Source organism: Squalius cephalus, assembly GCF_949319135.1.
Source record: "Squalius cephalus genome assembly, chromosome: 3".
NCBI lineage: Eukaryota > Metazoa > Chordata > Actinopteri > Cypriniformes > Leuciscidae > Squalius > Squalius cephalus.
Window position 1 is genome coordinate 50,533,169 of NC_137124.1, and position 12,044 is coordinate 50,545,212.

Sequence of the window (12,044 nt, forward strand, 5' to 3'; positions counted from 1 at the left end):
CGCCACGCGTAAAAGCGTCATTTTTTTTTTAAAACGCCTCGGGTTCGTTATTTTGGTTTGACGCGCTGCATCAAAAACTATCCGACCAATGAGATTGGCGCTTTTGCTCACGTGTCTGGAGCTTCTGAAGTTACAGTAAAACACAACTTGGGGGCGCTCAAACACAAAACGGTCTTGCCGAGCACACATACGTAACGGCGAACAAGATATACGCCAAGTAGCGTCTACACTGCCGGGAAGAAATAAGACGAGGAAGATGCAAGGCAATATGAATGTAGAGCTGCTGGTCTCGTTGGTGTCGGAACATAAAGAACTATATGACAAACGCGACAGCGACTACAAAAATCTTGATAAAAGAGAACTGTTATGGAGTGGTATTGCACCTTGTGTACCGGAGTATTTCTGTTTTACATTAAGCGCCATCTAATGTCAGGGAATGAATTTGCATGTTCACTCGGCTCATTGTCAGCGAAAATCGCTTGGGTGTGAACACAAAAAACGCGTTGAAAAACGCTGGCGAATAACGCGCGCCGATATTCGTCCCGGTGTGTAGGGTGCTTAAAGCTAACATATTCATACTAAAATCCAAAAAACTTCAATTTTGATTTCATGGGGACTTTAAGCAAGGATTAGGCCTTAATTGAATTAGGACATTTAAGTAGCTTTTATATTCGTGCCTTAGAAAAAAAAAACTGCTGGTGTGCATCTTGAGACAAAACAACGGCACTGACATATTTTAAGATAAGTCAGTGCAAGTTGCTTTCAGTTGAAACAACATGCTTAAGCCTCTTCTGTGAAACCAGGCATAGACATTATATCTTGTTTTATTGAAGTTCCCTCCTCTGAATAGATGTTCCCACCTTTGACTTTGAAGATTGTTGGGATTTTTGGCACTTCAGGTGTCCAATCACATATCAGGGGTGTGTCTAGAAGCCCCCCACACCACATCTGGACACACCCCTGATTACACAGCCTATCCCTACATTCTGATGAAAATAGAAAGAAACGAATGACAAGGGTGTGACTCAAACAAGTTTTTGCAGCTTTCCTCTTTTCTTTAAGTTCTCTCGTTTTGTCTGAAGCTCTTAAAGGCTCAAACTGTCACTCTTTCTTTCTCTGGGTTTTATTCAGAGTTCAGCGTAGCGTGCTGAGAGAAACAGTTGATGTCTCAAACGCTTCACTTAAATCCCGAATAAAAGGCATCTGAAATCTTCTTCCTGATCTCATGTGACAGTGTGACTGCAGAATAATGCAACCCTGAAAACACTCACCCTTGACTCCATGATGACACACAGATCTTAACTCGACCCTAATTTCCGCAAGAGTTTAGAGCAGAATGGATCCATTCAAATCATAAAATACCATTTTTATTTTAAAGGAAATGTAAGTGGTTCCTCCAACCTTTCTGAAAAGCAAATGTGTCAATATTACATAAAAACTGACCCAGTTGCTTTCTTAATACACATTGCTTAAAACATTGCTTTTCGATTTCGTCCTAAAAGTGAATGCACACAAATGTTTTCAGATTTGCATATAATCTACATATGCTATCATTTATGCTATATGCTATACATGTGCTATAATTTATCAGTTAGTCTAAAGTTATGTGTAAGTGCACAAGCTTCACACCATGTCACCTCTTCAAAATAACCATTCATATGTGTTTACTGGTATTAGAAACTAGGAAAGAACAAAACTAAGTTATTTTCAATATAAACTGTTGATAACTACATTACAAAATACATTGAGAAGCTTCTTGCACACAAAAAGAATCCTCTGTTTATAATTATAGTCGATATATAATGTTTTTGTCAAGTGGGCTTACAGGGAACTACTCTATTGACCCCCATTGTTTCTAATAAGCTCATCTATCCAATGAACCCCATAAAAAAAGGCATTAACTGAATTCATTGTGCTCAAAACGCATCATTTTAATGCATAAACTTTACCCACTTACATTAGTTTCATTGTAGGGACAAATGGGCCGAACGGAAACAATTATAGAGGCTGTACTTGGAACACAAGTGGGCTAAAATGGTTTTATATGTAAGGAATAATTGATGACGGGGCATTGAATTATTAGAAAAATAATGCACCCCGAGGTGGTAATGCGGCCACGACACAAAGCAGATGGTGCACTCAATCCACTCCCTAGCTCCCTGGCTCCTGAATCACTATATAGTGTACACAAATTTGGGCACTAGTAATGAACCTGGCTCACTACACACTGATGACTGGCAACATAGTCCTCATTATACAACATCACTTCTGGTATTTCTAAACAATACCTGAACTGATATCTTTCAGACATTATTTTTTAAAGTACATTATGATAAATACTTTGAATGTTACATATACCTGCAACAATTCAGCTGTAAATAAATGATAAATGTTAGCTAGATTATGTTCACTACCTGTCTATCGATGTATTTTTATGCTGAAATATAATTAAATAATGTTTGATTTTTTCAAAACATCTACAGTGTGTCATTATGTGTGGTGAGTTGGCTTGTGTGATTTATGTTTCGATCTTTAGAAGTTCCAGTAAGGGAACATAGTGAGCATCGATGCTCCCTGGTTTTCATGTTGCATTGTAGGACTTTTTAGGGAGCGAACGTTTCAGTGCCCTGGGAGGATGTTGTGATTGAGACAGTCCGATCAGTGCCCTGACTACTGAACTAGGGAGCTGACTGAGACGCACTCAGAGTTTATGGGAAAATAATTGCACACCTTAGAATATTGGTCAGCCAATAATACACACACACACACACACCATTTTTTATAAAATTAAGTCCTTATTTTTTCTACAAATCTGTCTTTCAAGACACCAAAACGTTGTTGTCAGCTTCTCAATCTAGCCAATAAGACACGTCAGAAAAGATACATATTCTTCTGCTACATCTCTGTTTCCCAACATCTGTGTTTCTCTCTTCTCTGACTGTGAATGAAGCAGGACACAGATCTAATGGAGCAGCACTGCAGTGGCTTTACCCTCTCACACATACACTGGCCCCTACGGACTTACCAATGTCACCTAACAGACAATTCCGACGCACAAACCCCATAGGGCTCAAATATGACACTGCGGATAGAGAAACAAGGAGAGAGAGAGAGAGACAGAGACCGAGACAGAGACCGAGATGAATTGTTGTTCTGGAACAGCCAGGTGGTTTCTGTCAGCACTAGTTTAAGCGTGAATGGACATAACGACTCATCCTCAGTGAAGAGCTAGAACAGCTGTACGAAACACACATATTTACTTAACTTAAGTGAGGACACACACTACCAGTTAAAAGTTTGGAATAATTAATATTTGTTAATGTGTTTGGAAGTAGTCTCTTATGCTCACCAAGGCTGCATTATAATACAAATTACTGTAAAAACACAAAACTGTAAGCAGCAGAACTGTTTTCTATATTGATAATAGTAAGAAATGTTTCTTGATCATCAGATCAGCATATTAGAATGATTCCTGAAGGATCATGTGACACTGAAGACTGGAGTAATGATGCTGAAAATTCAGCTTTGACATCACAGGGATAAATTATATTTGAACTTGTATTACAATAGAAAACAGACATTTTAAATTCTTGTATTTTTTCACAATTTTTCTGTTTTTCTGTATTTTTGATCAAATAAAAAAAAAATCGGTAGTGTAGACTTCTATTGTTTTATATAAAATAAATTATAATGAGTACAGATTAACCTTTAAACTAAAAGAAAACATTTATTTTTATAAACAAAAAATCGGTTCAAAATTCATGTTCCAAAAAAAAAAAAACTCAGATGTGGAGCTAAACCAGTATATTGTATATTGTCGCTGTTGAGGGAAACCTCATGTTTTTTTTTTTTTGTTTTTTTTTTTGTCATAAATCATTGCTATTGGTCACCTATTACATCTGTCTGTGGGTTTTGTAAATATTTAACCAATGAAAAGTATTAAAAAGAGCTTGTAACTAAACATCATAACTCCACTGTCGGTAAAACCTCATAAACCTCATGACCTTCCTAACTCAACCTGAGCTGCTGAGTGTTTAGCCATTATCAAGAAATGGCTGAAGACGCATCTTTTTTGTCAACACTTTACCCATTAATACTAACACTTACTATTTTATACATCTATACAAAAAAGGATTTCAATGTTCACACCACCAAAACCATGAACACACACTGTTTGGTGACCTGTTCTCATTTAATGCAACACAATTTTGAGAACAAGTGCAATTTCAATAGACAAATGGAGAGTTGGAAGGGATAATGATACACACACACACACACACACACACAGAGGGCAGGTGTTTTGGCAACGCCCAGTGAAGTAATTGTATTTCTGGCTTGGGCAAGAGATTGATTTAGTTAATTAAACAGAATGTATGTGGAGACATTTAGCGGCTGTCCCTGCTAACAAATGGCTATGCTAAACACTGAGCAACTGACAATGTCCAAATACCTCACACTGGACACATGAAATACACAAAGTTAATCAAGCACATACACCTACTAGCTGCAGTCTTTACCACACTACATAATTCCTGTAACTTCAAGCTTTTTAACCCTGGGTTAAGCAAAATTTCACACTTGTCATTCGTAAATCCAACAAATTGTGGTTCCAATGGTATGAAGTGAAACAATGCGATGGAATAGCAAATATCTTAACAACAAACCAAATACAGAGCGTCAAATAAGAGTGTCCAAGATAAATAAAAGTTTTAGAAAAACTTTCATACAATTTTCAAGATAAATGTCATGAGGTATGACCATAAAGTATAAAATTAGCACAAAGGCTCACCGGATCTTAAAGAAATGTTTTCTTAAGATTTGTTATCCTTGTCCTTGTGTTTTTATCCTTAGGAAAAAAAATATTATAATAGAATTACAATAGAGAGAGAGCACATCTTGTCAGTGTACGTCAATGTATTTGTTTTTTTTTTAAATAATTATCTGGACAAAATCATTTCTGTCATCCATTATCTTGTGTCAGCATTTCAGCATTTGCTTCCTATTGGCTGTCATACTAAAATGCGTGTATAAGAAATATGGACTTTGGTCATTTAAAATTGCAAGGCTACATTTGTTTAACAATAATATTCTCTTATAAAGGCAATAACTTGACATTTTCAACTCTTCAAGTTAGTCTAGGCCAAAATGAAGGAAACAGTATAAGACAGCCAAAACTTCACACACTAAGTTCTCTTAGAAATCCATAGCCTAGAGAAACATAGGCCATATATAAATCTCAGAGATAAGTTGCTTTACCAGTCAGTGGAAAAGGGAGTCTCAGCTAGCGCAGTGACCTTGATCTGAATGCAAACTACATCTTATCACTCCTAAACCTGCCCAAACACCCTCACAAATAATTCCTGGCCGCAAGAAACACACAAAAAAGCGGCCCTGTGAAGCGAATTGCTCTGCAGTTCACATCACCGCTATGCAGAGCCATTATTTAAAAGAGATAAAGGCTTTCTCATTTAACTGTATCTGTCGTGAGGAATAATGAGTGGGATTCCCACCCTTCAGCTTGTTGGTTTGGTATATCAAGAGCAAGTCTTCATGAAGGGAAAATAAAATAATGTACTTCCTGCAGGCAACAGTTCAACAGTTATAAAGAGCCCCTGTTAGGCACATCACTTTAACTGGTAAAAGTGTTGCAGAGATAGCCTGACTTTTTTTTATATAGTCGATAATGTCAAACTCTGCAATATTTGTGAAAATCAAATCCATCTAATAAATGTAGTAAATCTTGGGCTAATGCAAGCCAGTTTCGGTTAAACTTGATTAAGATTGGCAGGAGTAGAGGCAATCCATCTAACCAAGACTGATTGGAAATAGGTGACTCTGCCTAGATTTCTGCAAATCCTGAAATAGGTTGCTCTGTGCACTTTTCACTCGTCCACAAGGTGCTTTAAGCACTATAGTTTTTTCTCCATTGCAAATGCAGATTTTTTAAACAGTGAAAAACAGGCCTGTGGGTACCATTTTAGCTTGCTTCTATGAGTTTTGAGATGTTTTATCATGACTCGTGTTTCACGGCACTCATACTCGAGCGCTTCACATCATAAGTGCAATGCTGTACCAGGTGAGCAACAGAGCAAGTTTACAACAATAATCTGCCCATGTAATCATAAATTGTGTGATAACGAATAACAGTTGTATAATATAATAAAACACTATAGTCTCTAGTGTTCATTTCAGCTGCAAAACTGCAGTAAATTGCATGTATACATGCAAAAAAAAATGCTGGTTTGTTTTTAATCTATGTACCATCCTTGTGTTGTGACAAAACAATTGACTGAGGAAGAATCTATGTAAAATAGTTATGTCTGTCCAACCAACTCAATTCAATCAATTCACTGTAACTTAATCTGGTTATGTTTTCTGAACATGTTTTGGTCTAGTAAAAACTCTCCAAATATTTTTCACTGAAGCAACATACGTTTTTAGAGTTTTGCAAAAATGGAGATATATCTATTGAGGCACGTATTTCCAGGTGAAAATATCAGAGAAAAATCAGCGGAAAAAAAGGCAGCCTGAAATAGAAGCAGCGGCAAATAAAATTGCTTCAAATGGAAACAGTCAACATTACTTTAACGAATAGCAGGCCTCTGTGTCACCCAGGCTGTGAATTAACCACCCGGTTATAAATTGCCTTCATTAGGGCACAAAGCACACGGTGGCCAATGAGAAGACGAAGCCCCTAAGGGGCCTGATGGAGATGCACAAATTCATTTCAGATGCTCAGAGAAATCTGGCAGAAAAATCACAGCACATAGAGAGAGAAAAAGTGAGATGCAGCAAGCATTTTCAGGGCACCAGTTCAGCTGACAGGAAGACAAAATGAGAAAAGCAATATCTCACCTGCTCTTCAGAGGAGTAAATAGCAGATAGCTCTTACAAAGGAAACCCTCAACTCCCATTGCATCTAAGGTGACAATCTAACAGAGCTATTGGATCACTATAATAAACCGCTTTCAACATCTCAACCCGCACCTGCACCAGCACAAATGTACACATAACCACAATGACACAAAAATGAAGACTGCATCATGTGTGGGATCTCTCAGTCTGTCTGGTTTTTGTCAAAGGATGACACATCCAAACTAGAGCTGGATGGCATTGCCTTTTGATAATATTTAATATATCATGATTTTTTGGAACTACCATTTTGACAAGAATATTCCAGGTTTTTAATTCAGTTTTGGTAAAATGTGCTCATGAAGTGGTAAAAATTGATTGGTTATTATTCTTACATGGGCTGAAATGAAGTCTGACATTGCAAAGCATTTTTATCTGCCGTTTCCCTCTCATTAATTTGTCAAATTAAGCAGCACTGCGATTAAAAACTGTGGAGACTGTGAATCAGAATCAGGTCAAACGCATCTCACAGTCAACTGAAAAGAGAAAAGCCTCATTTGAAAGTGATTACAGCTGATAACATTGAGGATGTGAACAGTTCATAATGTTTCTACATCACATTCACTATGGTACTTCAGATTCTTTAGTTACAATCACATTACATGTTACACATTACACATGGCCAGAATCAAACTGTTTAGTTATAAACATTCATAATTCAGAGCAGACTCTCTCATGTATTTACAATACCACTTTTTTCCCGCTTTGTGTCACTACCATAAAATTAAGGATGACACAATTGTTAATTGTTAAAATTGTAATAAACAGGCCTCTGGAAAGTTTAACCCTTTTAGTATTAATATGCATTCCTATCTTACAGTAAGTGCAAACTCTGGCAAACACACAGTATTTATGCAATCTCTCTCACACTTGTGGTGCATGTTAGGCTCATTTGGATGCACTGTTGCAATCATTTTCATATGTATTCAGTAACACTTTACAATAACATTTCATTAGTTAACATTAGTTAAAAGGGATGGTTCACTCAAAAAATCTGTCATCATTTACTCACCCATAAGTTGCTTCAAACGTGTATGAATTTCTTCCTTCTGCTGAACACAAAATAAGATATTTTGAAGAATATGAGTAACCAAACAGTTCATGGGCCCCATTGACTACCATAGTATGGAAAAGATACTATGGAAGTCAATGGGGCCCTTCAAAATATCTTATTTTGTGTTCAGCAGAAGAAAAATATGCATACAGGTTAGGAACTTGAGGGTGAGTAAATTATGACAGAATTTTCATTTTTGGGTGAACTATCCCTTTAACTACATTAGTTAACTTGAAAAGCATACTTCTAAAGCATTTATTAATCCTATGATTATTTCAACATTTCCTAATACATTATTAAAAACAACAGTTTATCCTAATTTAATATTATTTAATGGTCCTGAGCTAACATGAACTAACAATTAGCTGCTGTATTTTTATAACATTAACAAAGATGAACAAATACTGTAACAAATGTATTGCTCACTATTAATTAAAGTTAAGTGGGACCTTATTGTAAAGTTTTACCTTTAAGTCTTTATTTAAAAAAGCCTAATACTCTTTTTTTATATAGTATTTAAGTATTTTAGCACATTTGCAATGCTAATCATGCTGTTATTTTTCACTTTTTATTATGATTTTTTTTTAAATGTAGATTAATATTCGATTAATCGTCATAGTGATAGTCCATTTCATTGAAAGCATATCAAATCTAATGCAATTTTGCTACTAATGTTTATTGTTTTAATAAACGCCATCAAACCTGATACATGAATTGTGCTATTCATAATGTCATTTAATTCTACATCGTCAGCAAAATCATCATCGTGAATGCATCATGAATATTTGATATATCGCTCAGCCATAGGTCACACTAATGGCAGATCACACATTGCAATTCAACCCCGTGACCCAATAGTTATTGATTAATGTGTTTCGCTGATTTAATTTGAGACCAGTTGGGGTCAAAGGATCCTCTGTAATCAATCAACCCTCTGAGGAGCTGCCAGGAATGCAAGAAAAATGAAGTGGAAGGTTTCGCGCGGGGGTTCATCAGCGAGGTGAGGGAGACATGAACGGGGTGGCTGAACTAATCTTATTTAGACCATGTGAAGAGCATGCACACAGGAAGCCACTCAGGAGTGCGTTTCCAAAAGCCCTCGGCCCATATCGGGTGAATTCAGTCGGTATGTTGACCACCCGTGTTCCAATTCTCTGACTTAATGAGAAAACGTGTTTTCAGTTTAGTAAGTACTGCTGGCTTGTATTAAAATGACTAATGTGGTCAGTGTGAAGGCCGTAAACAGCAGATACTAGAGCAGACATCTATTCGCTGTAGAGATGAGGTCAAAGGCTGCTCAGCGCAGACACACTCACACACATGCACGCACTAAGAAACGACAAAGCGAAAAATCCATGAGGACAGGTTACGCTGTAAGCAAAGCTCAGGTTGACAAGCAGTGAGACCCAAAGCATTACATGTCTCCGCAACATTCAGGATGCCAGACAGAGAGACAGCTCTGTTAGTGCACACAAGCATGTTTAGCTACATGAGAACTAAAAAGATAACTAGTGCGTGTTTGTCTGCTGCTTTAAATGCTTGAGCTCATTACAGCAGGATGGATTCTGATTGGCTGTCAATGTTTTTATCGTTCATCAGCTGGATAAAATCGTTCGGAAAGTGATTCATTTATCTGTGCCATTATGTGCCGTTATAGCACTGGTGTGAACTCTGATATTCTTTAATATTGAGAACGATTTTAGGACTATATCTTTATCGCTATCGTTATAGTTATTGTTCTTGGTGTGAATGGGCCTTTACTCTGTGCTGTTATCATTAAAGCTGCGGTGTAGACTTTCCTATTCTCCTACAATTAGAAAGATCATAGTTAAAGTTCTTTAACTAACTATATTTGCGTCCACACCAACACATGATAACGTTTTTTTTGTTTGTTTTTTTATTGTCTGCCACTTTAAATGCTCGAGCGCTAGTAGGGTGGATTCTGGTTGGCTGTCATTTCTTTTTCCTTCATCAGCTGGAAAATCGTTCTGAAAGTGACTTCATCGATATTGTTCCTATGTCGTTATCATTAGTGGACTTCTATTCTCTATTCTATTCTCGTAGAATTATAACGTTAATTAAAAATGTATATTTCTCATAGTTATGCCCTATCGTCCTTTATGTGAACGAGCCTTTATAATTGACAAAATTAATAATAATAATAATAATAATAATAAAGATAAATATGATTACTTTTTATTACTTTAGAATTCAAACCGAGAGCATGTCATCTTCCCTGCCTGGCAACTCTGTTTCTGAGCCAGTATCTGATAACCCATACTGCTTTATTAACCATCTGAGGTCCGGTTTCCAAATCGGACACAGTTTGAAGGTTTGTTCACTCCGGTTCTCTGTGAAGAGCAAGAACGTTCCGCTGAGAGCAAAGTTACTACATGAATGCTGCAGGCATCAATGCAGAACACATTCGCCCATTCAATCTCCCTCGTCTTCCAGTAGAATGTCAAGCAGTAGCTCTCCAAGGAAAGCAAGCATTCAGGTGAGACTAACAGAGAGCTCCTAATGTCCCTTCAGAGGCTCCTGGAAAAGGCCAGCTCCATTATGCTTGAAGTATGGACATTTATGCAGTTTCCTTCCAACAACAGAAAATCTAATGAAACTAATATAGCGCAATGAACCCGAGAGGAACATAATCAGTTTTAAACGACATTTTCTCCAGACTGCGTCAATTTGCATGGTTCGCCTTTGAGCAGCTGAGCGCTTCAGAGAAAGCGTCTGTATTACAATTATCTTAATCCAATAAGTTATAAAAGAAGTTATTTTAAATCTTTATTACGTGCTGAATTTATAAACATAGTAATTCATCACGGATGCAATGTAAGCGCAGGAGGGTATAAAAGGTGAGAGCAACGGGGCCACATGCACATATAATGAAGCATTGCGGTAAAAGTACTTAAAACACTCCAAAGGTTTCCTCAATCTGACATGATGTTTAATAGGGAATTAAAAACACAAACTGATATGATGGATAACCAACATTTTGAGTAGCCTACAACCCATGAGCTAGGCTACTCAAAGATAGTATTAAAGAGTACTCGCCTATATGAGTAGCCTATTTTTTTATAAGAATGATAATAGGAATTGGGAAAGGATCAGGGACTTGGAAACACACACAGAGGTGAATCATCTTAATAACCAGCGGGCGCACGGTACGCGTGCATACATTCACCCGAAAACGACCATCCAAACAACACAATTTTATATAAAACAACAGGATAGCAGTATCTTCGTGAAATTCAATAGGTGATAAAGGATAGATTTCCTGGGCACACTGATATCAGGCTGAATAACTTACCCGCGTCTCCGCGAAGCTTCTTGGTGATGGAGGGTCTTTTTGCGCACCGGGCGCACAGTCCGCACACGCGTCTCCGGACACAATCAGTCTCTTTTATGCGATGAAAATCGTCCTTGCGCGCAGAAATAAATGGTGATACTCTGTTTCTCCAACGCAGAGACCCTTGATTTCTTTCTATCCTGTAAGGTTACTCCAAACTGACGCTCTAAGGATCATCAATGTCCTGATATCCAATTGTTTTACAGGAGCTTCTGAAAAGGAATAAAAAGGCTCCTTGTTTGGATCCCCATAATAAGTCTGAGTGCCACCTCGGCACACCGTGTCCCCATATCGCCCTTCTCCAAAAGAAAGCAAATGTCGGGCAGCGGTAAATACATCCAAAGTTCTCCAGCTATATGTTAAAGCAGTGTGCTGGTGAAGTCCAGGTGCAGCTCAGAAATAATATGCCGATCTGAGCGCGGTGACAGTCCGATCTCAAGCGCACACACCAAGAGAAATGCGGGTTGAAAGAGGGTTGCCAGATATTTCCGCGAAATGATACATATAGCGAACAAAGTTAATGTCTCTGATTACAGCGGACAAACTTGCTCTCTTTTCAATAGTTCATTCAAAGTGCGAAAATAACCAGATATATTAGGTAAGAAACAAAGTAAATTTATAGTTTAGTGTCTGGCGGTTAAATAATGATGTGTGAATTCTGAGTTTGGAATTGGTCCTTGTGGGATCAAACAAGAATCTTAGAATAAAAAAAGTTCTATACAAACT

General features: G+C 37.4%; 1 protein-coding gene across 19 annotated transcripts in view; it reads right to left on the reverse strand.

Annotated features, from left to right (window-relative positions):
* Positions 1-11,767, reverse strand: part of LOC307155720 (adhesion G protein-coupled receptor L3) — a 324,537-nt gene extending 312,770 nt beyond the window's left edge. For all 19 annotated transcript variants that reach the window (XM_079866593.1, XM_079866603.1, XM_079866601.1 and 16 more), the window contains exon 1: positions 11,280-11,767. The gene's annotated coding sequence lies outside the window, so the exon portion shown is untranslated. The remainder of the gene's footprint in view (positions 1-11,279) is intronic.
* Positions 11,768-12,044: the final 277 nt, after the last annotated feature.